The 23,373-nt window shown below is 45.1% G+C and overlaps 1 long non-coding RNA gene across 3 annotated transcripts; it reads left to right on the top strand.

Annotated features, from left to right (window-relative positions):
* The first annotated feature begins 6,133 nt into the window (after positions 1-6,133).
* On the top strand, positions 6,134-21,975 carry LOC103560865 (uncharacterized). Of its 3 annotated transcripts, none has more exons than XR_011526512.1 (7): positions 6,134-6,378; positions 8,461-8,613; positions 8,904-8,996; positions 9,178-9,252; positions 10,333-10,480; positions 11,121-11,273; positions 21,624-21,975. It is a non-coding gene; the product is annotated as an uncharacterized lncRNA (long non-coding RNA). The 3 variants fall into 3 exon arrangements; XR_011526513.1 differs by having other exon boundaries at positions 6,142-6,378; positions 8,904-9,011; XR_011526514.1 differs by lacking the exon at positions 8,904-8,996 and adding an exon at positions 12,656-13,152 and having other exon boundaries at positions 6,240-6,378.
* Positions 21,976-23,373: the final 1,398 nt, after the last annotated feature.

The raw sequence follows: 23,373 nt of genomic DNA, 5'->3' as shown, positions 1-23,373 counted from the left end.
AGGCTTGGAATTTGCACACCCTTACTTCTGCCACGTTCTCTTGGTCAAAGCAAGTCACAAGGTGAAGCCAAACTCAGGGGATGGGGAAATGGTCATCAACTCCTGATGGAAGGAGCTGCAGAGTGTTGTAGCCATTTCTGCAATCCCCACACTTGCCCTCTTCTTTCTTGGGGCACCCTACAGATAAAGTAAACACACTTTGAGGTACTCCATCCCTATGCACACCTAGGACAGGCAGCACAGCATGGGGCTGAAGCACACAAGCCCAGCGGTCAACCAGCCTGGGTTCAAATCTTGTCTCCACATTTATCAGATGTGTGACCTAGGAAACTTATCTTACCTCTCTAGGCCTCGGCTTCCTAATCTGTGAAAATAGGAGTTGTTGAAAATATTAACTAAGTTAATCCATATTCAGTGATTAAGTGAGGTGCTGTTGGGCACGTCATAAGTGCCCAATAGATGTCAGCTATTATGCCATGGGGTGACTGCTGGCTCCCCACTAAGACTCCTGAGGCCACCAGGACCATCTTTCACAGCTGCCCCAAAGCCCCCTCCCACCAGTGCTGGCACTGGCAGCCCCTAACTGCAGGCTCTGCTGGTGGCGCCTGTGTTTCCAGTACCCCACTTGAGATGCCAGTGAAATGGTCCTGTCAGTTTTCACCAGCTCCTTCCCTGAAGCCCGTCTCTAGAGCTGGGACAGGTTAGCCATTACAAATAGGGCTCCAAAGTCAGACGGACTTGGAGGTTGCTGCCAGCTTCTCTTCCTGAGGGATTTAGATAAGCTAATTCATCTCGCTGAGTTTCAGTTTCCTTGTCTGTAAAATGAAAGTAATAGCAGTACCTCCCACAGAGCATATAAAACATGAGATGAAGAACTTAAGAGTCTGTGCTTAAAAATGCTGGTGCTCATAGGACACAGAACCTGTGTGTGCCAGAAATTGCCCCTCCCAGAGGTGCTGAGAAATTGCCATGATGAATCCTTTTTCCCAGAAATACTCTTAGTCACTCATAGAGCCCTCCCTCCCTCAGTCAAGATGGGCCAGGCTCCTGGGGAACGAGCGGAGCTCTTCCTGTGGCTGTTGGTGTGATGTCTGGTCCGTCCATCGTACTCCCTGAGGCCTGTACCTATGTCTCATCTTCAACCTAGTGTCTCGAACGCTTAGCACACAACATGGTGAGGTAGGCGCCCAACGAATGTCTGATGAAAGAAAGAAAGAATGAATGAGGATGTAGGAAAGACTTCCCCCTACCCTCCCAGGTTCCCTCTGGCTGGGTCTATGTAATAAGTTAACAACAGGCAAGTTAACAGGAGAAAAGTATGCAAATTTACTAATTTTTATTTATTTTTCCCCCTTTTTCTGCATTTTCTCCCCAAATTCCCCCAGTGCATAGTTGTATATCTTAGCTGTGGGTCCTTCTAGTTGTGGCACATGGGATGCTGCCTCAATGTGGCCTGACGAGTAGTGCCATGTCGGCCAGGATCCAAATCAGCGAAACCTTGGGCCACTCAAGCGGACCGCCCACGAACTTAACCACTCGGCCAAGGGGTGGCCCCAAATGTACTAATTTTTAATATTACAAAAAGCAAAGTGGACAGGGGCATCACAGGAAAAGAAAGTGAATACCCAAAAAAGAGATGAGATTTGAGAGCTTATAGATCATGTTAACAGGGGAAGGGCAGGTCTGAGGTAGACAACTAGGGGAGAGTAAGTGATTTTTAGGAGAGATGAATGGGCCTCAGACGAAGAGATGGGAGGGATGATGGTCTGTGACAGTGTGTCTGGGTGTGGCGTGGCCTTCTGTCTCCCTTCCTGTGATAAGGGTTGATCTTCCCTGGTTGACAAACTCCCGGGAAGGGGATTTAGGACAATGACTGTGGAGTTCCTTGTGCAGGATCTGTCTTTAGGCAGATAAGAGCAGTTCAGAGAAAGCCTCTCCCTGCAGTTGCTGGTTTTCAAGTGGCTTTGGCTCCAAATAATCAATATACCAAAACAGCACACTTTGGGGGTGGCATGTCCTCAACTCCGTCAAGGACTTCGCTTCATTCTGATAGTGATCTTTTCCGAGGGTGAAACCGAATTCTTTTGCATGAATTCCAAACCAAGTCAGCCCACTAGGGCGGAAGTGATGTGCCTGAGAACGGGCAGTGCGGTGACGCTCGTCAACCAGGCTGCCGGCTGCCATCATCAGGGAAGCCCAGGCCCGCTCCGTGCCGGGGAACAGCCTCGGTGTCCAGAATCCGGAGGGAGCCCTGATTTGTGCATGTTCGTCGTTTCCACCGCGTCTCTCCCGGAATCCAGCCTTCCAAAGCTGACAGGCAGGAGCCCCAGATCCCGCTGATGGTTCCCATGCAGTTTAGACCGCAGGGGAAAATGAAAGAGGCTGGACGGCGATTAAAAAGGACACCACGAACCCAGTTCCATTACAAAGTGTGTGTTTGTGTGTGCCTAGGCACCACTGAGGGAAAAAAGCCACTTATCCTAACTTGATGCTTTAAGGGATTCATGAAATGAGTTAATATCCACAAATGTGTGCTATGCAGAGTAAACGTGAAAGCCAGCAGCAACAGCGGAGGATGAAGACAGCTGGCTGCACAGCAGGCTCCAGGCTCCTGTGGACTGGCGCTAGGGAGTCTTGTTAGGAAATCTGCGAGCCAGTCAGACAGGTGGCCGTTCAAACCACTGGCCTGGGGAGGGGGCGGGTGGAGAGGAAGGAGCAGCTCCTCCTGTGATGATGGGACTAAAGTATCTTCTACAGAACTGGAGGAGAAGGCAGGAGCAGGGCTCCCAGGAGGAAGAAGGCTGAGTTCGTAAACCTGATTTTTTTTTTGGCCTAGCTCTTTTGAAAGATGGATGTGTATCCACGTGCAACACACTGGTCCAGGCTGGTGTTAGAAAGATGGTAGAAGAGTGTGGAGAAGCCAAGTCGGTGCACCTGGAGCAAATGTGGCGTAGGCAGGACTCAGGCAGGAGCTGGCTGGAGCTTGAGAAGAGGTGATCTTGGAGGTGATCTTCTTGGAGCACACAGTTCTGGGACTGGGGAGGAAGACTGTCTCCTGCATCAAATGAGACTTGTAAACACTGGAATTTAAATTTAGGCCCCCAGGAAGGGATCTGATTGTTCAAAGGATAAGGGAAGTAAGGCGAAGGTTGTGCTGATCCTGAGTGGGTCCCTAAAGTCTCTGTGACACACAGACTGTAACACACAGGCTGCAATAACCCTTGAGGTAAAGGGTGGTCCTGGGTTATTTACAGCAGAATGAACAGGCCTGCTTGTTCAGAACTTGTTTCAGGGCCTGTCCCAAATCTACTTAATCTCTAGATACTAGGTTCTCTAGGGACTGGGCCCGGGGAATTCAAAAAAATTTTCTTTCTTTCTTTCTTTCTTTTTTTTTGGTGAAGAAGATTGGCCCTGAGCTAACATCCGTTGCCAATCTTCTTTTTGCTGAGGACAATTCGCCCTGAGGTAACATCAGTGCACATCTTCCTCTATTTTGGATATGGGACACTGCCACATCATGGCTTGACAAGTGGTACGTAGGTCCGCCCTGGGGATCTGAACCTGCGAACCCCAGGTCACAGAAGTAAAACACGAACTTAACCACTATACCACCAGGCCAGCCTCTCAAAATTTTAAATATAAGCCCTGAGTGATGCCCAGGTGCCTAGGGACCAAGGGCCTCTGGTAGAGTTGTTAGATGGGGATAGAGGAGGCCAGTGGCTCCTAAACCTAGGGGTTTGAGAATGGGCTTGGAGCTTTCAAAGCCGGTCTCTGCCCCTGGTTGAGCTGAGGTGGGCCCAGGAGTCAACATTCTTATCTCTTTCCTCAGATGACTGTGATAATCCCTCAGGTTAGGTGTCCTTGGAGGGAATTAACTGGGAAGAAACTTTCCTGACCTGTTACTCAACTCTGGAAATTTCTCCACGTTGCCTCTTCATTCCGACCAGGGCGTTCTGCGCAGACCCCAGAGCAGGCTTGGGGCGTGGAGATGCTGGGGCCATTGCGTTGTTGTTTTTTTCCCTCTTAGCCTCATTGAGATATAATTGACATATAACACTGTGGCAGTTTAAGGTGTACGTGTTGATTCGATACACGTATATGTTGCAAAATGATTACCACCGTGGCGTTGGCTCCGTCGAGTTGGCTAACACCTCCATCGTGTCATGTAATTACCACTTCTTTTTTGTGGTGAGAACATTTAAGATCAACTCTCTTAGCAACTTTCAAATATATAATACAGTATTATTAGCTATAATCGCCATGCTGTACATTACATCCCCAGAATGTATTCATCTTCTGACTGGAAGTCTGTTCCCTTTGACCAACTTCTCCCCATTCCCCGTCTCCCAGCCCCTGGTAACACCATTCTACTCTCCGTTTCTATGTGTTTGCCTTTTTTAGATTTCACATATATAAATGAGATCATACAGTATTTGTCCTTCTCCATCTGACTTATTTCACTTAGCATAATGCCCTCAAGGTCCATCCTTGTTGTTGCAAATGGCAGGATTTCCCTCTTTCTCATGGCTGAATAATATTCCATTGTGTGCATGTATGTGCGTGTGTATCCCATTCGTGTTGACGGTTACTTAGGTTTCCATATGTAGGCTGTTGTGAATAATGTTGCAATGAACAATGGGGTACAGATATTTCAAGATCCTATTTTCATTTCCTTTGGATATATACCCAGAAGTAAGATTGCTGGATCATATGGTAGTTCTATTTTGAATTATTTGAGGAAACTCATACTGTTTTCCATAGTGGTTGCACCAATTACATTCCATCACCAGTGCGCAAGGGTTCCCTTTTCTCTACATCCTTGCCAATACTTGTTATCTCTTGTCTTTGATGATACCTATTCTAACAGGTGTGAGGTGAATGGGGCCATCGTTTTGAAATATTTCTGGCTCCATAAGAACCGACAAAATGGGGGGCCAGCCAGGTGACACAGCCATTAAGTTTGAATGTTCTGCTTTGGCAGCCTGGGGTTTGCCAGTTCGGATCCCGGGTGCAGACCTACGTACCACCTGTCAAGCCATGCTGTGGCAGGAGTCCCATATATAAAGTAGAGGAAGATGGGCATGGATGTTAGCTCAGGGCCAGTCTTCCTCAGCAAAAAGAGGAGGATTGGCGGTAGATGTTAGCTCAGGGCTAATCTTCCTCAAAAGAAAAAAAAAAGAACCCACAAAATGGGTTCAAAGTCAGTAGAGTATCTGAATCAGAAAAACAAGACCCTTCCCAAGGAGAATCAACTTTCTCATGTGCTTTTGCCCTCAAGAGAGGGAGTCTGGCCACCATTCTGCCAGCTGCAGTTCAGAACAGCAGGCAGTGAAAAGTCAGCTGTAATAGAGTTCTAACTCTCGCCGAATGTGAATGGACACAGAATGTGCATCTGCATGAGCTGAGGCCCTGCTTCTAGGTACCACTAGCCATGGAGGCCACATCTGTGCCAGCGGCCGAACTTCAAGGCAGTCTGGCCTTCAGCCCTCAGCCCTCACCAAAGGCAACCTTCCTTTTACAAAAGGCCTCTCAATTCTTATCCAAAAATAACACTGTGTGCAATTTATACTCATTTAATATCAAAATGGAAGGAGGTCTGCAAGGTCAAATCTATTTTCATACTAAGATGTTATCTGCCTTTTTTACACTCTTTTCTCGGGAACGTATGAAGCGATGTGCTTTGGGAAAACTCAGTCTGATATCACAACAGAGTGAGTCCAGGAGCAGAAATGAGACTCCATCTGTCTTTTATTAAGCTAAACATTTAAAAAATTTGCAGGAATGTAAAATGGTGCCACACATCTCACTAACAGTTTTTGCTTTGGAAAACATAGCTATTTTTTTAAAAATTATGTTAACATGGTGGGTTTATTATTGTAATTTTAAGTAAATAAATACATATTTTTAAATGTTCAGTTTTAATTTCTAATATGGTAAAGATTGGGAGGTAGAACCCACATAAATAAAAACAACTTGAGGTCCTCAGTAATGTTAAGAGTGTAAAGGAGACTTGAGATCAAGAAGTTTGAGAATCGCTGCCTTATTTCTTCCTCAAATCGCAGATTGTCCCTCAGGCTCCACCCCAGAGTTTTCAAGCGTAGGAGCTCCCCTGCTCCGCCAACGGTTGGGCTTCACTTTGGTGACGATCTGCCATCTTTCACTCCTTTCCAGAACAGCTGCCTCAAAGCTCCTCACAGCCCTGCACACCCCTCCTCCTGGGCCGCCCTTCCCGCCTTCCGGAGGGAGAATGCATTCCTTTGACTCCGCTCAGCAAACCTAGGATGGGGACATGGGACTCGTGCGCAGCTGGGGAAGTCAGGGACGAAAATACAGCCACTGCCCTCAAGGAACTTCTGATTTTGTGGGAGATACTGACAGGTAAGCAGCTGCCCACGAGATACCAGTCCTTGCTGTTTGCCAGCTAACACCCTAGGGGCAGAGCGGGTATGGAGCCAGCCCTCCGGCCGCTGCCGCTCCCGCAGCCCCAGATTCCTGATATCCCGGGCCCCGCGCGCCCCCTGGGGGCCGTGACTCGTCTGCGCAGCCTTTTCCTTCTGGAGCTGCCGGACCAGCACCAGGGTAAAATCTCTAGTCTGGGGGTCCCAGCGCTGGGGCCCCATCGCTGTGAGGATGTATCTGCGTCCTCGGCGGTCTTCCGTCTGTCCCTCTGCGCACGTTTACCCCTTGAAGACTAATTCCAGTCCAATCCTGCCTCTGTGCCTGCCTTTTATGGGTGCTAGGCATCTTGTGTGTTTCTTCCCCACCAATCCATTTGTAGGTGACATAAAGAGTATGTCACGGTAGAAATAATATGTGGTGCGGCTTGGACCTAAGTCCAGGGAGCGCGATGCCAAAGTGACACTTCTTACTGATATGCCCGATAGCAAATAATCTGCTGTCTACAGCGATTGACGATTGATGGAAACTCGACGCTTGGGTCAAGCTCCTTCAGGAGGGGGAATGTGAGTCTGGACCTTCTGAATCTCATTGGCTTAGGCCCGATTCCCTGCTCCTCTGGAGTGCATGGTTATACTTTCCACATTCTAATGTGGGGATCAATACCCCAAGATCTCCACTAGTCCTTCTAGGGCTTTCTTCCAGGGTTGTAGGGGCCCTCCCGTTGTAAACAGAACTGGAGTGGTCTGCTGTAACATCCCACAGCTCCTCGAAGTGAGTAGGTGGATGAACACTCGGACTCTGGCTTACTGGAAGGTAAGCCCTAAAATCGAGGAAGAAAAAACCAAAGTGTCTGTCTTTTGGGAGACACTGGGTGTTGAGAGGGAGTTTCAGAGACAGCAAGGCATCCTCAGGAACCAGCGTAAGGGTTTCTCCTACAGTTCTGACTCAGAGTCCATTAGCAGGAACCTCACTGCCCCATCAGCAAACTCGACCATCTTAACTCAGTGGTTTCCATGGTAACCGTCAAAGACTGGTCCAGTTTTCCTCCTACAGACGGTCCTCCCACCCCTCCCCCTCCAGTCACTTTCCAACATGACCTAGAACTGGATTCCATACAAATACGATTTGCAAAGCTATTGTTTCCCCCTTTGCAATCCGTGTCCTAAGAAAATACAAACCATTTAATTTACACGGAAATACCCTTTAAAAATAAACCAGCAATGTCAGGTACATGGGGGTTTATTTTATTATTATTTTTACTTTTGTGTGTGCTTAGAATTTTCCGTAATGAAAAATTTTTTTAATTAAAATTTTTTTAATGTTTTCTAAAAAAAAAATTTAAACAAAAAGGAAAGAAATGTTCAAAATAGTTTTCTTTCTACATTTCTTAAGAAAATCTGGTCTTCTTGCAGAATGATATGAGGTTATGAAATAAATACCATTTTCTACAAAAGGAAATCATAGATTGTAAGCCTCAATCCTTATCTGGGGTACGGTGATGATGGGAGAGCCTAAGACTTTAATTCTGAAGCACAAGAAGAATATAAACAAACTTTTAAAAAGCATAAGAAAATATAGATACTTAGGGGGAAGCCATAGTGGTTGAGTTCACGCACTCTGCTTTGGGGGCCCAGGGTTCACAGGTTCCCATCCCCGGCCCAGACCTAGCACCGCTCGTCAAGCCACACTGTGGTGGCCTCCCACATAAAACAGAGGAAGATGGGCACAGATGTTAGCTCAGCAACAGTCTTCCTCAAGCTCAAAGAGGAAGATTGGCAACAGATGTTAGCTCAGGGCCAATCTTCCTCACAAAAAATCAAAAAATAAAAAAAAATTCAATTCAATCAATCACATTGGCCTTCTTCCACAACCTTTCCATCTTTTCCCCATGCAGCTCCCTCACCCTTCGCAACCTTTCTAACTTCCACAGTGAGAAACCCAGCAACTGTGAATGCCTGCCTGCGACAGGGGCTGGGTAAACTATGGTCCTTGGGCCAGTTCTGGCCTGGGGCCTGTTTTTGTACGGCCAGTCAGCTAAGAATGGTTTTTACGTTGTTAAAGGGCTGTAAAACAAGCAAACACACAAAGAAGACTCTGCGACAGAAACTAGATGTCCACTCGCCAGCCAGGTCTGATGTGTGAACCACCTCTACGGTAGGCTGGCTGGAGCCCTGCTGAAAGGTGGCTCTTCCATCCAGGCCACAGTGACGAGAGGTACAGCCGGCTGGGAAGTTGCCATGCCGACAGGGAATTCAGTTCTTAAAATAGTCGACTGTGCTTAGACATTTTCAGGGTGGGTGGGTTTGGAGGGGAGGGGGTTAGGGAGAGGGGTGGGAGAGATGATAAACTAATGAGTCAGACCCAACTGGTGACAGCTGTTCCGTCATCCCTCTGGCAAAGCGAGGTGGGGAGGGGATAACTCTAAAACGAGGTCTGAAAGAGACATTTTCCATTCAAAGAGTGGGGATGGCTCCATTTCCTCTCACTGTTTTCCTGCCTGACAGAAGGAAATCCCGGCTGCACCCCTCCTCCTCCCACCACCCTGCAGCCTCCTCCGTGCCAAGAACAGGGTGCCTGCTGTGATTCCGAGGGACCGGGTGTGCTGGGGATTGGTCTGTGCAGGGGCTGGGAGGAGCTCCTTCTCACACGCGGCTGCCTCTGGGCTTCACCCACGGGGTCGGGGATGGGGTGGGGGCAAGTCTCACCATCATCGTTATCAGCATCAGCATCATGGGGCCAAAATGAAAGTGTATCATGAAAAGTGTGTCTTTTATCCAGATAGACCAGTCAGTCAACAATCATTCTCTGAGAATCTCCTGTCACCTCTTTGTTGTGCCCTCAGTGCCTGGACAGGTGAGCTAAGTCTATTGTTTTTAATTGTGGTAAAATATATATAAATAAAATTTACCATTTTGACCATTTTTTAACTGTACGATTCAGTGGCATGAAGCACATTCACACTGTTGTGCAACCATCACCACCGTCCATCTCCAGAACCGATTTATTGTCCCATATTCTGAAACTCTACGCAGAGCTCCCCATTTTGTACTCCCCCCCACCCCGCCCCGCCCCTGGCAACCACTACTCTTTCTGTCTCTACAAATTTGGCTATTCTAGGAATCTTATATAAGTGGGATTATACAATATTTGTTCTTTTGTGTTTGGCTTATTTCACTTAGTATATTTTCAGGGTTCCTCCATGTTGAAACGTATGTCAGAAGTTCATTCCTTTTTAAGACTGGATAATATTCCATCATATGTGTATACCACATTTTACTTATCCATTCATCCATCAATGGGCATTTGGGTTGTTTCCATCTTTTGGCTACTGTGGATAATGCTGCTAAGAACTTTGGTGTATAAATAGCTGCTTGACTCCCTCCTTTCAATTCTTTTGGTGGCTAAGTCCGTTTTCAGAAAGAAGACAGATTGAGATCCCATCCAGGCTGCAGACAATGCTACAGCAACATTTTCTTATCTTTTCCATCCCATCTGTTCAGAATCCATCTCCTAGGAGGCCAGCAAGCCCCTTGTCTCCTGTCTTCCTCCTTCTTCCATGCTCCTGCCCTCTGCTATAACTGTCCATTACCATGAGGTCAAGGCCCTGGGGATCTCTGGCCTCAAATTTTTATCAAGGACGGTGGGGAGCTTTAAGCTTGATAGTTCTTTCATGTTTTTCAGAGTTGAGCATCATTAAAGCAAAATTTTCTGGGTTTAATACAAATTATACCTTTTAACATGATTTTACTGTATTTTCATACTAAAGGACCCATTTCCCACCAGAGGCAGGGAAGGGAAGGACTCAGTGGATGGCATATCACTAGGAATTTTCTGGCTGGGAGTGAACACATGGCCTCAGTTGGCTCACTCAGGCTGAAGGGAAGGAATTTTATTTCATGGCTGGGTAAGATGTTCTTTTTTCTTTTTCTCTAGAAGTGTTCCACTTGATGCTGATCAAAAGGAAGATGGGCTGTGGATAAAGCTGACACCTGGAGAGGAAGGCAGAGCTGAGAGAACAGCAGAATATGATGCTGGAGCCCAGATCATGCAATGCCTGAAACTTACCCTACTCCAGTTATCCGTAAGGGAGCTAATAAATTGCCTTGGATTTTAAGCCCATTTGAAGGGGCTTTCTGATCCTCAGGGCTGGAAACAATTTCAGTGACTCAGTCTGCTTGGTGTTAGATTTTGGTAACAGGGGAAAGTCATCATGAGGTATAAGCGAGGCGAGTTGGGGGAGAGGGGGACGTGATCAGATCTGCATTTCAGAGCATCCCTCTGCTGCAGGGTGGGAATGGGCTAGTGGGGAGCCGGGGTGGTTGCAGTTAGGGGGACACAGGCCGGCTCTGGTGAAAGGTTATGGAGAAGAGAGGGGAACAGATGCGGGAGATTTTAAGGAAGTTGGGTAAGTTTGACAGAAGTTAGTAAGTTAGTAAAGTTGACCAGCCTTGATGGTTTGTGGGGAGGAGAGGGAGGTGTCACCAGGGACCTCAAGGTTTGTGGCTGAGCAGCTGGATGAATAGGGGTGCTACCCACCACGACACGGTGTCATTGAGGGGAAGAGATTGAACACTGACAGAGTCAGGCTCCTGCAGCAACTGGACTCTGGTGGGAGAAACAACAGGCGACGTTAGCTTGGTGCTAGCCGCGAACCAAATATGATTCAAGGTGCTTTACAGGTGCAAACTCGTTGACACAGTGACCTTTGTCTCATTTTACAGATGAGGAAACTGAGGCAGTGAGAGGTTAAGTAATTTGCCCAAGGCCACACAACGAGCCAAGAAATGATATTTGAACCCAAGTTGTTTGTGGCCATGAGGTTTCCAAGGAATGTATGTACCCAAGAAGGCTCTGACAAGCAAATGGCAGAGAAGGTAATGCTTTTATCTGGGGCCCAGCCTCCAACTCCAATGCAGAGAACTCTAGGAAGCTGGATTTTCACTCCTGACCCAGCTCACCTTTCCTAAGTCACTTAACACCTAGATGGCTTCTGACTGAGCGCCTGGGAGGTGTGCTCCATTTCACGGCCCCTGCACCCCAACAGCAGTCTCTGATCTTACCACTGCCATCAGTGGAACCTGACCCAGTGCATCCCTAGCAGGGCCAGGGTGAGAGGCTGCGTCTTTCTCCAGTGCCCGGGGCCAATCTGGCCCAGGCCTAGCCTGCCGCCAGCAGGGAGGAGGAGAGCAACTCAGAAAGGAAGGCATGGGTGAGTCTGCTCAGAGGGAAGGGCCAGCCTTTACTGGTCACCTGGAAAGAGGAGCAAGAAGAGAGAGCCACCCGCGTGCGCTCCATCTCCTTGGAAAGCACGTGAGCCCTGGAGTCAGATTAGTTCTCATCTGCACGTATGGGGTTGTAATTCTTCACCATGGCTTCCCTTAGTCAACACACAGTGCTAAGCAATGTCCTCAACAACGTCCTTCCAGTCATACAGAGAGGAGTTTCCTAGAGCATTCCTCAGCATAGGGGACTGCAGGGGTCAAGTCAGCACTAAGTCTATGGGGGCACGAAGAAGGGCAGGACATAGCTCTGTGTGTGTGTGTGTCTTTGTCATCACCACCATCATCATCTTCCTCATCACCATCATCATAGCAGTTTCAGTTTACTAAGTGAATATACTGAGGGAGGCACTTCATATTTATCTTACTGTTTTATCTTGTAACCCAAATGTCAGATGGGGGTGTCTTTTCCCTGAGAGCTATGTGACATCACATTGATGCCACTGCCCACCCCAGACACATAGACTCCAAAGCCAGTGATATCCAAAAGCCCCCCCCCCCCGATTTCTGCTAATTTTGGGGAGCAGGGAAGAGGTTTTCGTTTCTCATGGACGCCTCTGCGTCGTGGGCTCCCACTTGTAAGAGCAGTTTTGTTTGTTCTGCCATGTCATGGCTGGTATGAAACTCAGTGCTGCACTCGTTTCCGCAAAAACAGCTCCTCACGCAAACAGTTGTGGTGAGGTGGGCTCTGCTGTGACGTGAGCGTCAAGGGGGCGCATACTGCAGTCTTCTGCCCCTTTGTCTCATTGCTTTCCTTGCCCTCTTCCCAGCTCTGTACTTGATCCCCTCCCACTGGGTTACTGGGGGAGCGCCAATTTTTTTGCCCCTGGTGATGGAGAAAAATTCAACTTTCCCAGCTCCTTCTCTCAAACTCACACATCTGGCTCGAGAACAAAGGGCCTCCATGGCGTACAATCTACTCTCCTTACAAGGCAGGTGGGTTATAAACAGCCAGCTTTCCCTCCTTGCCATCCTAGGGCTACAGATCCTTGTCTTGTCTCCCACTACTGGATTATACATTCCTTGAAGGCGGGGACCACCTTGTCTTGTTCTCTGTGATGTCCTTGCACAGCTCTTGGCACGTGTGGGCACTTGTGAAAAACTGATCGAAGTCTCTTCCTGTTCGGAAGCAGCGCAGCCACAAGCCATAAGCCAGATAAATCTAAAGTGCCTTCAGGAGGACAAGAGGTTTAAGAAACACTGATTCATTGATGGCTCCTTCGAGTAGGAGAGACTTGAAATGATATCATTAAGCAAATATTTGTTGAGCGTTTCCTGTGTGCAGCGTGCTGTGTGTGGTGCTGGGGCGTGGCACTGGGACAAAGATGAAATCATCACTCTGCCCTCGAGGGTCTCACCATAAAGGGGAAGACACACACACCCCACTGATTGCCAAGCAGTGGACCAAAGCGAGTATCACTGAGTGTGGACCAAGGGATCCCAGAAGGAATGGATTCTGTTTTGGGGTAGGAGGGTGAGTTGAGTGATTTGGGATGGGAAGGTGGGTAGAGGGGGCTTTCCAGAGGATATGACACTATTGTGGGCATTTGAGGCAAAAGTGGAGAGGTGTGGGAGTGCCTGGATGCCTCCAAGAGTAAGGAGTGGACAGCACAGGCAGTGTGCCTGGAGCTGGTACGGAGTCGGGCACCAACCTGCACAGGACTGCCCTGCTTTGCCCAGGAGCCGTGCCACTTTCCTGGAGGTGATGGTTGGGCAGCCAGCAAGCGTTGTAACTTGATTCCCTGTGTCTGTTCCTCCCTCCCTCCACGCCAGGGAAGAGCAGGGGGCGCGGGATGGGTGAAAATCTTTAAGATGTTTGCTTCCCTTAATCAGCCCCCCAGGCAGCTGACATTCTTCTTCCCTTGGAATCTAAGAGGGAGGAAGAGTGGACTGAAAATGAGAAAATGCTCATGTGAAGGAGTAGAAAGCAGCTGGAAGTACAACACTCATCTAGAGATGGAATGAATAAATGAGATAAAATCCTAAATAAATATCTTTCATGGTACTAATTGCGTTTTAAAACTGCCACCGGAGAACAGATAAAATGATGCTGTATTTCATTAGTGGCTCCCTTAATTCTATGCTATTTGCCAGCAAGTCCTATTAAAGTACTCTGTAATTAAAGAGCAGTTCTGGGTCCTGTAATTTAGAGCATTATTAAAATATGGCAAGGGACTGGAGGCAAGGAGATGGAAACAAACACCACTTTCATAAGGTCCTTGTGGGTCACACAGAATGCGACTTTCAAAGCTCAGCCTTTGGACTGCCCCTGCCAGAGGGAGCATCCACATCAGTTTTCCACCTGGGCGACCAGTTACGTTTTTATCCCACAGGAGAGTAGACGGAGAAGTGAATCAGTCCTTTTTCAAAAATGATTCTTTTATTGCAATATAATTCTCATAACATAAAATTATCACTTTAAAGGGTAGAATTCAGCGGTTTTTGGTATATTCACAATGTTGTACAGCCATCACCTCTATTTAATTCCGGAAGATTTTCATCACCCCTAAAAGAAACCCGTACCTGTTAGCAGTCCGTCCCCATTCCCACCCACCCAGCCCCTAGGCAGCCACTAATTACTTTCTGCCTCTATGGATTTGCCTATTCTGGACATTTCATATAAAAGGAATCCTACAGTGTGTGGTCTTTTGTGACTGACTTTTATTTTTAATAATTTTTTTGTCCTTTCATTTTTTTTTAATTTGAGTTCATAATAGTTTACATCATTGTGAAATTTCATTTGTACATTGTTTCTTGTCTGTCACCACGTAGGTGCTCCCCTTCACCCCCTGTACCCACCCCCCTCCCCTCTTCCCCTGGTAACCACTGAACTGTTTTCATTGTCCATGTGTTTGTTTATATTCTACTCTGATTGAAATCATCTGGTGTCTGTCTTTCTCAGTCTGACTTATTTCACTTAGCATAATTTCCTCCAGGTCCATCCATGTTGTTGCAAATGGGATGATTTTTGTCTTTTTTTCTGGCTGAGTAGTATTCCATTGTATATGTATATACCACATCTTCTTTATCCAATCATCAGTCGATGGGCACTTGGTTTGCTTCCATGTCTTGGCTGTTGTGAATAGTGCTGCCATGAACATAGGGGTGCATGTGCTACTTTGGATTGTTGATTGCAAGTTGTTTTGTTTGATACCCAGTAGTGGAATAGCTGGGTCATATGGTATTTCTATTTTTAGTTTTTTGAGGAATCTCCATACTGTTTTCCATAGTGGCTGCACCAGTTCGCGTTCCCACCAGCAGTGTATGGGGGTTCCCTTCTTTCCACACCCTCTCCAACATTTGTTATTTTTAGTCTTAGTGATTATAGCCATTTTAACAGGCGTAAGGTGGTATCTTAGTGTAGTTTTGATTTTCATTTCCCTGATGATTAGTGATGTTGAACATCTTTTCATCTGTTTATTGACCATCTGTATATCTCCTTTGGAAAAATGTCTGTTCATCTCCTCTGCCCATTTTTTAATCAGGCTGTTTGGTTTTTTTGTTGTTCAGTTGTGTGATTCCTTATATATTATGGAGATTAACCTCTTATCAGATAAATGATTTGCAAATATTTTCTCCCACTTGGTGGGTTGTCTGTTTGTTTTGATTCTAGTTTCTTTTGCCTTGCAGAAGCTCTTTAGTCTGATGAACTCCCACTTGTTTATTTTTTCTTTTGTTTCTCTTGTCTGAGAAGACATGGTATTCGAAAAGATCCTTTTTAGTTTGATGTCACAGAGTGTACCACCTATATTATCTTCCAGGAATTTTATGGTTTCAGGACTTATCTTCAAGTCTTTGATCCATTTTGAGTTTATTTTTGTGCATGGCGTGAGATAATGGTCTGCTTTCATTCTTTTGCATGTGGCTGTCCAGTTTTCCTAACACCATTTATTGAAGAGACTGTCTTTTCTCCATTATGTCCTTGGCACCTTTGTCAAAGATTAGCTGTCTGTATGTGTGGTTTTATTTCTGGGCTTTCAGTTCTGTTCCATTGATCTATGTGCCTATTTTTGTGCCAGTACCATGCTGTTTTGATTACTGTAGCTTTGTAGCATATTTTGAAGTCAGGGATTGTGATGCCTCCAGCTTTGTTCTTTTTTCTCAGGATTGCTTTAGCAATTCGAGGTCTTTGGTTTCCCCATATGAATTTTAGGATTCTTTGTTCTGTTTCAGTGAAGAATGTCATTGGGATTCTGATTGGGATTGCACTGAATCTGTAGATTGCTTTAGGTAGTATGGACATTTTAACTATGTTTATTCTTCCAACTCGTGCATGGAATCTCTTTCCATCTCTCTATGTCATTATATATTTCTTTCAATAATGTCTTATAGTTTTCATTGTATAAGTCCTTCACTTCCTTAGTTAAATTTATTCCTAGGTACTTTATTCTTTTTGTTGCGATTGTTAGTGGAGTTGTATTCTTGAGTTCTCTTCCTGTAAGTTTGTTATTAGAGTACAGAAATGCAACTGATTTTTGTAAGTTTATTTTGTACCCCGCATCTTTACTGTAGTTGTTAATTAATTCTAATAGTTTTCCAATGGATTCTTTAGAATTTTCTATATATAAGATCGTGTCATCTGCAAACAGTGAGAGTTTCACTTCTTCACTCCCTATTTGGGTTACTTTTATTCCTTTCTCTTGCTTAATTGCTCTGGGCAAAACCTCCAGTACTATGTTGAATAAGAGTGGTGATAGTGGACATCCTTGTCTTATTACTGTTCTCAGAGGGATGGCGTTCAGTTTTTCCCCTTTGAATATGATGTCGGCTGTGGGTTTGTCATATATGGCCTTTATTATGTTGAGGTAATTTCCTTCTATCCCCATTTTCTTAAGAGTTTTTCTCATAAATGGCTGTTGGATCTTCTCAAATGCTTCTCTGCATCTATTGAGATGATCGTGTGGTTTTTGTTCCTCATTTTGTTAATGTGGTTTATCACATTGATTGATTTGTGGATGTTGAACCATCCCTATGTCCTTGGTATAAATCCCACTTGATCATGATGTATGATCCTTTTTATACATTGCTGTATTCGAGTTGCCAATATTTTGTTGAGGATTTTTGCGTCTATGTTCATCAGCGATATTGGCCTGCAGTTTTCCTTTTTTGTGTTGTCCTTGTCAGGCTTTGGGATCAGAGTGGTGCTGGCCTCGTAGAATGTGTTAGGAAACATTCCATCTTCCCTGATTTTTTTGGAATAGTTTGAGAAGGATAGGTATTAAATCCTCTCTGAAAGCTTGGTAGCGTTCCCCAGGGAAGCCCTCTGGTCCTGGGCTTTTATTCTTTGGGATGCTTTTGATTACTGTTTCAATCTCTTTACTTGTGATTGGTCTATTCAGATTCTCTGTTTCTTCTTGATTAAGCTTTGGGAGGTTGTAAGAGTCTAAGAATTTATTCATTTCCTCTAGATTGTCCATTTCGTTGGCATATAGTTTTTTGTAGTATTCTCTTATAATCCGTTGTATTTCTGTGGTATCCATTGTTATTTCTCCTCTGTCATTTCTAATTTTATTTATCTGAGCTTTCTCTTCTTTTTTTCTTTGTAAGTGTGGCTAGGGGTTTTTCTATTTTATTTATCTTCTCAAAGAACCAGCTCTTTGTTTCATTGATCCTTTCTACTGCCTTTTTTTGTTTCAATAGCTCTGATTTTTCTTTTGTTTCTCCTCTGGTTTTTATTATTTCTCTCCTTCTGCTACCTTTGGGCTTTGTTTGTTCTTCTTTTTCTGATTCAGTTAGTTGTAGTTTGAGATTGCTTATTTGGGATTTTTCTTGTTTGTTAAGGTAAGCATGTATTGTGATGAATTTCCCTCTTAATACAGCTTTTGCTGCATCCCATATGAGTTGGTATGGTATGTTTTTATTTTCATTTGTCTCCAGATGTTTTTTGATTTCTCCTTTAATGTCTTCAATGACCCATTGCTTATTCAGTAGCATGTTGTTCAGTCTCCACATCTTTGTCCCTTTCTCAGCTTTTTTCTTGTAATTAATTTCTAGCTTTATAGCATTGTGATCAGAAAAGATGCTTGTTATTATTTCAATCTTCTTAAATTTATTGAGGCTTGCCTCGTTTCCCAACATATTGTCTATCCTTGAGAATGTTTCGTGTGCACTTGAGAAGAATGTGTATTCTGCTGTCTTTGGATGTAGTGTTCTATATATGTCTATTAAGTCCAACTGGTCTAGCTTTTCATTTAATTCCACAGTTTCCTTGTTGATTTTCTGTCTGGATGATCTATCCATTGAAGTGAGTGGAGCGTTGAGGTCCCCTAATATTATTGTGTTATTATTAACATCTTCTTTTAGGTTTGTTAATAGTTGCTTTATGTACTTTGTTGCTCCTGTGTTGGATGCACAGATATTTATAATTGTTAATCCTTCTTGGTGGAGTGTCCCTTTGATCATTATATACTGCCCCTCTTTGTCTCTCTTTACCTGTCTTACCTTGAAGTCTACTTTGTCTGATATAAGTATTGCAACACCTGCTTTCTTTTGTTTGCCATTAGCTTGCAGTATCATCTTCTATCCCTTCACTCTGAGCCTGTGTTTGTCATTGGAGCTGACATGTGTTTCCTGGAGGCAGCATATTGTTGGGTCTTGTTCTTTAATCCATCTCACCACTCTGTGTCTTTTTATTGGAGAATTCAATCCGTGTACGTTTAGGGTGATTATTGATATATGAGGGCTTAAAGCTGCCATTTTATCACTCGTTTTCTGGTTTTCCTACATTTCCTTTGTTTCTCGTCCTGTGTATTTTGGTCTACCAGTCAAGTTATGTAGATTTTTATGTTGTGTTTCTTTGTTTCTCCTTATTTATTATTCATGTCTCTGTTCTGCTTTTTTGTTTAGTGGTTACCCTGAGGTTTGTATTCAAAATCTCTTGGATAAGATAGTTCCTTTTCTGATGGCTTCTTATTTTCTTAGACTAAACTGATTCAGTCCCTTTCCTCTTCCCCCCAAGCTGTTTTTCTCACATCTTATTCCATCTTGTGTTATGAGTTTGTGGTTAGAATGACAATATTATCTTTGTTTTTGGTGTTTTCCTTCTCTTTGTCTTTAATGGTATATTTGAATATTTGCTATCCTCCTCTGATTCTGACTACCTATTTATGTCCTTACTCCATGCTTTGTAACCCCTTTCTCCCTTTTTTTTCCTTCAAGTATGAGGGCCTTCTTGAGGATTTCTTGTGTGTGTGCGTGGTGGGTTCTCATGGCTACAAACTTCCTTAGCTTATGTTTGTCTGGGAAATTTTTTATTTCTGCATCATATCTGAAAAATATTTTCTCTGGATAGAGTATACTTGGCTGAAAGTTTTTTTCCTTCAAAGATTTGAATATGTCATTCCAGTCTCTCTGATCCTGTAAGATTTCTGCAGAGAAATCTGCTGAAACCTTGATGGAGTTTCCTTTGTAGGTCATTTTCTTCTGCCTTGCTGCCCTTAGTATTCTTTCTTTGTCATTCACTTTTACCAGTTTCACTACTACATACCTTGCAATAGGTCTTTTTACATTGACATATTTAGGATATCTGATACCTCTTCCACATGGATTTCCTTCTCCTTCCCTAGGTTTGGGAAGTTCTCTGCTATTATTTCTTTGAGCAAGCTTTCTGCTCCATTGTCCTTCTCTTCTCCCTCTGGAATACCTGTAATTCTTATGTTGCATTTCCTCATTGAGTCAGATATTTCTTGGAGACTTTCTTCATTTCTTTTTAGTCTTGGTTCTCTGTCCTGCTCTATCTGGAGCATTTCAACATGTCTATCTTTGATTATGCTGGAACACTCCTCTATGATGTCCGCCCGAGTGTTCAGGGAATCCATATTTTGTTTTATTTCTTCCATTGTGTCTTTCATCACTAATAATTCTGATTCGTTCTTCTTTATAGTTTCAATCTCTTTTGTGAAGTAGCCCCTGAACTTGTTGAATTGTTGTTCTACATTCTCTTAACTCGTTGAGTTTTGTGGTGATATCTATTTTGAATTCTTTGTCATTTAGATTACATATTTCTGTGTCCTCAGGACTGATTTCTGGGTACTTGTCATTTTCTCCCTGGTCTGGAGATCTAATGTGATGTTCGACGTTATATTATATTGCTAGAGGGGAGTGGCTCTGTTTTTTCGCATCCTGGTGTTATTTGGTCAAAGTTATCACCTATTGCCACTGGGTGGGGGTGAAGAGCTGCATATTCTGAGCCTTCTGCCTTCAGCAGAAATTCCAGAGGCTGGAGCTGCGTTGGCTGCTGAGGGGAGGGGCACTATTTCCTGCGTGCTCTTGGGGTTTTCTCGCTATCTGCTCTCCTGGGGTGTTGGCTTGATAAGGTCACCCCCCGCGAAAGCTTTTGCCCTGGTAGAGGGCTGCCCGCTAGGCTGCAGGGGCCCTTGGGAGTCCTTGATGTTCCTGCAAATGAACATCCCCTCCCCCATTCCTTCCCTCTTGGAGGCCTCCTGTGGTCCCAGATTGCAGTCTTTGGGAGTGCGCAAAGTTTTCTCTTACCCCTTCCACCTCCTGTGAGGGGGGCTCCAGCCTCTCCGCCCTCCGTCGTGTGGCTGTGTGGGTCTCTCTGACATTTTTTATGTTGTGTTTGGATGTCCTCTGTTGGAGTATGAATGACCTTTTCATTGTATGTTGGAGGGGAGAGATTACTAGGAAAGGAAAGCTTGCCCCACCATGATGCTGATGTCACTCTCTGACTGACTTCTTTTACTTAGAATAATAGTTTCAAGGTTCATCCATGTTATAGCATGTATCAGTACTTCATTCTTTCTTTTTGGCTGAATAATGTTTTGTTGTCTGGATAGACCACTTTTGTTTTTCCATTCATCTGTTGATGGACATTTGGGTTATTTCCACTTTTTAGCTATTGTGAATAATTCTGCTGCGAACATTCATGTACAAGCTTTTGTGTGAACCTATGTTTTCAGTTCTCTCAGGTACAGACCTAGGAGTAGAATTGCTGGGTCATATGGCAACTCCACATTTAACCTTCTGAGGAACCGCCAGACCATTTTCCACAGTACCTGCACCATTTTACATTCCCAAAATAATGCTTGAGGGTTCCAGTTTCTCCACATCCTCACCAACACTTGTTATTGTCTGTTGCTTTTTAGTATGGCCATCCTAAAGGTGAGGAGTGGTATCTCATTGTGGCTAAATCTATCCTTTAGCCATGAAAATAGCCACCCTTTACCATTGCTCCTTGTGGTAAAGCATGCGGATTCTCTGCGTTAGGCCAGCAGGAGACAGGCTGTGGTCCTGCTTCCCCTGTTCCCTCTATCGGGAACTGGCCTGGAGACCTCCTCCTGACCGAGGACACTACAGCGGGTGGTATGTATGAGCCAAGTGGATCAAGTCCAAACCTGACTTCTGTCCCTTAGTAGCAAGCGTGACCCCAGGCAAGTTACTAAGACTTCCTACACCTCATCTCTGAAATGGGAATCATTTAAGGGGGTGCTACCATCTTTTGAGGACTCTAAGATACACTTCTTTCATGTCTCACCACCTCTGAAACGAGGATGTTTCCTCAAATGTGAGTCAGGCTGGCTGCAGTTGTGACATAGTTGTCACGGCCTGGGCCTACACATCAAAACTCGCCCAGCAGGCGTCAGCTGCCTGGGAGAAAACTCCAGACACAGTAGTGGAGCCTCTTTTTAGCAATGCTGCATCCCCAGTGCTCCTGGCGCACAGGACAATACTGTGGGGACAAACAGGGGCCTTGATGACTCTGAGTCAAAGGGTGATCAGAAGAGCAGACCCCACATGTGAGGAAGTTTGGGGATACTATAGCCAATCTATTTCACTTTTTTTCTTTTTATCTATGCACAAGAGTGATGTGTGGCAAACATCTCTGTTTAAGTAAATCTGAAAGAGCTCTTTCAGTAAGTATAAAATAAAAATTCTAAGTGCTAAGAAACTCTTATGTCAATTAATTGGCACTTTTTTCTTTTTTAGGGGAGCATAAAATTATGACATGTGTTACAATCAGCGATGAAATACAGGCACCTACTTCCCATAATGAGAGGCTGTGAGAGGACCAGATGGGACAATGGGTCTGAAACACTCACCACAGGGCCTGACAGAGAGCAGTGATGGTATCGATGTCGATGGTTAAAAATCTGATTAATAATAATGGACCTACTTGGCTGGTATTACGATGTGTAACTGTTGCCCAGCTTTCTACGAGTAACCCTTCTTCTGACCCTTCACTGAATGATCCTGAAGGAGGAGAAACCATAATAAGTGCTTATTTCTTTTATAGCTCTCAGAAAGATCAATAAAATCAGCTGACCAATGAATGCAAAAATTTTTAAATGTTAATCAAAGACTCTTGGGGAAAAGGCTTGTTGTGTGCTATTTGCAAGACTGGAAGGTGACACACAGATGTTGGCCTCCTGGGGGACATTTACTCTGCATCATACAGGTCATTTGATGGTTTCTGGGCCCCCACGGGTCCATGTGGTTCAGCAGCTCTCCCTTCGAAGTCCAATAACTCTGCCCCTTGTTGTGTGGCCCTCTTCCCAACGCTGGGGTCAGTGACTTCATGTTGGTAGCTTGAAATTGGCCATGTCATGAATATTTATACCACAGAAATTGGCAAATACTATAAATCAGGACCTTTTCTTTTTTTTTTTGGTGAGGAAGATTAGCCCTGAGCTAAAATCCATTGTCAATCTTCCTGTTTTTGCTTGAGGAAGATTGTGGCTGAGCTAACATCTGTGCCAATCTTCCTCTATTTTGTATGTGGGCTGCTGCCACAGCATGGCATCTTGATGAGCAGTTTGTAGGTCCGTGCCTGGATCTGAATCCGTGAACCCTGGGGCCGAAGAAGCAGAGTATGTGAACTTAACCACTACACCACCAGGCTGGCCCCAGGACTTTTTTCGTTTCAGTTAATTTACTAGCATGTCACTGCATCAAATGTACTGAATTCCTGGGTACAAGGTTGTGTCTGTAAGCTCAGTCCCAAACCACAAGCCGAGGGCCACTCGCTGGATCAGCAGGATGTTTGGGCCTTTGAGGAGTTGTGGCACCACAGGCATCTGCCCCTCCTTCCCTGGACACATGTCCTGGCCATACTGGGGTGTCAGTGACCTGCTAGGAGGTTCTTCTTGCAGCAGTTTCAGCTGCAGTAACATCTGCCAGACAAGGGACAAACCGCTCCCTGGTTCCTATGTGGCTGGAGTCAGGCTGGCCGAGAGTTCAGCTTCTGAGGGCTGAGTTAGGGTGAGAGTGGGGCAGGAACAAAGGCACAGCAAAAGAGGAAAATGCTGCATATTTGACAACCGAAAAGAGGATGGAGACAGGCTTTCTCTTAATTCCTCAGGATAGGTGGACCATGGTGGGATTCCTAGACTTCCTGCCGCCCCAGCTCCCCAGGGAGAGCTCAGCAACTGCCAGCCCAGTTTCTCTGCCCTCCCCCTCAACTCTCCTTCAGAGGCTTAGCTGATGAGTAATAACGACCAAGCAAGAGAAGAATGGGGAAGGGGAAAGGAGAGCCAGGCTGCCCAGGGGAGAGAAGGCAGTGAGGAGGGAGGTGTGGGAGCAGCTATGGAGCAGGAGAGAAGGAGATGGGAGGACGAAACGGCAGTACACCTCTTTTTTTTTTTGAGGAAGATTAGCCATGAGCTAACATCTGCTGCCAATCCTCCTCTTTTTGCTGAGTAAGACTGGCCCTGAGCTAACATCTGTGCCCATCTTCCTC

Source organism: Equus przewalskii, chromosome 14 (genome assembly GCF_037783145.1).
Source record: "Equus przewalskii isolate Varuska chromosome 14, EquPr2, whole genome shotgun sequence".
Lineage (NCBI taxonomy): Eukaryota > Metazoa > Chordata > Mammalia > Perissodactyla > Equidae > Equus > Equus przewalskii.
The sequence above is the reverse complement of the archived record's forward strand: the minus strand, read 5'-3'. Positions and strand labels throughout refer to the sequence as shown.